A 2262-nucleotide genomic window follows, 5' to 3' on the forward strand; every position below is an offset into this window, starting at 1 on the left:
ACACACACACACACACACACACACACACACACACACACACACACACAGCTGTGATGCCTGGCTGATCACAAACACAAAGGAGGCCACACATGTAGAAATTTCAGGTTTCCAGGGTTAAAATAATGCTGCGGTTTGGTTTATCTCTTGGTCTGTACCGGGTGGGCGGGGCCTGTGTGATGGGGGACATTTCAAATGCAGCAGAGCATTTTAAAGTAAAGGTTTAGAGGCTTCCCTGGAAGCTTCGTGGGATCCCACATACCTCAGTTTATCCTGGCAGTGTTTATTTTTAGCATTTATAACGTTCCTGTTCCAGCCATCATCCACCGCGGGCATTCAGATAAAACATGGAACGATGTTTACTCAGGCTGCTCCATTTTGAAATCGCCAACAGTCCGGTCAGACGGTCCCCATCAAAGGTGTGCACACGATCCACGAGTGAAAGCGTCTGCGCTCAGTCCTGCATCGCGCAGGCTGCGATCGGCGCTTCTCCTGATAAACAGCATCGCACGGCCTGGTGTTTCTAATATTTTGTCCGTCCCACTCACATGAGAGAAAGAGCAGCTGGTGTAAAGCAGGAGCTCAGCCCGATCTGAGCGCGCTCACTTTTACTCTGATTACCTGCAGTAACTGGAAGCTCAGTCTGTGATTAATGAGGGGTGCTGTCAGCCCACCAATCAGAGAGCAGGTCTCAAACTCCCTGAAAGCACTAACAGGGAAACACATGAATGCTGTAACACACACACACACGGGTACAGTGCAGGGGTCCCTCCATAACCCCGGCTGCCTCCCTCCTGCAGCTTTACCTTCAGGCTGTCGCAGCGCTGCGTTAAAGTGCTGCTGCAGTGTTTAGTGGAAGTGCGCGCACACAAACAAAGGGAGGAAACTTTGAGTAGGGCAAGATTCAACACGCAGGGAAGAGGTGACGGGAAAACGGGGCTTAAAGAGTTGGGGGGGGGGGGGGGGTGTTTGTGGGCGGGGACATTCTTTGACTTTTGGAGGGAAGGTTTGGTGAGGTTCGAGGAGGTGCTGACATTCTTAACCACGATTGGACAGAAGCTGTTTTAAATGATTCACAGCTGTGCGCACACTCACGCCGCGCCCTGTTTTATTTGAAGTTCAGCTTCCAGGCAGCCGTTTGAGTATTCTGAGTCCTGCGCTCTGAGCTGATCCACCAGTTTGGTTTGTCTGGTGTGTGAGTGCGTGCACTGATCTCCAGTAAGAAGAGTATTTATTTAGTTTACTTTATTAAAAAAGGAAAAACTTGGTAACTGGAGCTGAAGATCATAGCAGGTCTGCAGATCACACAATCAGAAGCTTTTTGGTAGTTTAAGTTTGTGTGTTTTCACAAAGCCGCCGTGACCTCGTCCTCTGATTCTGGGCTCATCGTGAAGCCTCGGCACCATTTGAGCTTTTTCAGAGACAGACGTGACCTCGTTCAGACCGCAGGGTTATCAGCTGATATCAATCCGCATAGCAAGCCATGTGATTGGATAACGGAATAAAAATGAATGCAGGGGTCCGGTCCTAGCAGCCACGCCCCCAATCATGGGAATGGTGACATGTAATCATCCAAAGATTATGTGTCAGCGTTGGAAACATCATTATTATCAAGTTTTAATGGGAGTCTGTGGGGCTGACTCTCTGCTGGACCCCTGCTGGCTGTTAGAGGAACTGCTGTGTCGGTTTTTATCTGGATCTCTGTAGCTGAGTTTCTGAAAGCCATAAACATCTCTCACCGTCTCCGGTTTGGGAAAACACACAAACAGAATGTATTAAAACCAAGATGTGAGTCCTCTGTTGTCTGAAACACGAGACGCGTGTCTTTGAATACAACACGAGCAGCTGTGGAAACTGGCCTCGCTGTAAATACATGATGATGTTCTACACTGTAAACTGTTTGTGTGACATGTTTCTTTTAATTTTATATATATATATATATATATGTGTGTGTGTGTGTGTGGGGGGGGGTTTATGATTCTGTTTTTAATGTTTACAAAAACTCTCTGTATGAAATAACATTTGTATAAATACTAAAATACTAAATGAGAAAATAAATGAAAATCATGTTTTTGAAAAGCCATAAAAATTGTCAAAATATTTTCCTAACTTCTTCCCGTTTCTTGTGTTTCCTTTTACTATGAGGCTTTTTTTGAACAACCAATCAAAGTCTGTATGTGTTCAAACTGTCCAATCACAGCATGTGTGCCTGCATGCCTGTGATGACTCAGGTGAAGAACACCTGAGGGCTTGGGGGACCGTGTC

At 46.4% G+C, this 2262-nt stretch overlaps 1 protein-coding gene across 1 annotated transcript in view; it reads left to right on the forward strand.

The window, feature by feature from the left end:
- The window catches only part of LOC147303112 (cell adhesion molecule CEACAM5-like), a 19785-nt gene extending 19404 nt beyond the window's left edge, over positions 1 to 381 (forward strand). The window contains exon 10 of the mRNA XM_086279776.1: positions 1 to 381. This exon is cut by the window's left edge and continues 451 nt beyond it. The gene's annotated coding sequence lies outside the window, so the exon portion shown is untranslated.
- Positions 382 to 2262: the final 1881 nt, after the last annotated feature.

The sequence above is a fragment of the Aulonocara sp. 'chitande type north' Nkhata Bay genome, linkage group LG22 (genome assembly GCF_057382095.1).
Source record: "Aulonocara sp. 'chitande type north' Nkhata Bay isolate Kocher_YH1m ecotype deep benthic linkage group LG22, A_spYH_male_GT1.1, whole genome shotgun sequence".
NCBI classification, from domain to species: domain Eukaryota; kingdom Metazoa; phylum Chordata; class Actinopteri; order Cichliformes; family Cichlidae; genus Aulonocara; species Aulonocara sp. 'chitande type north' Nkhata Bay.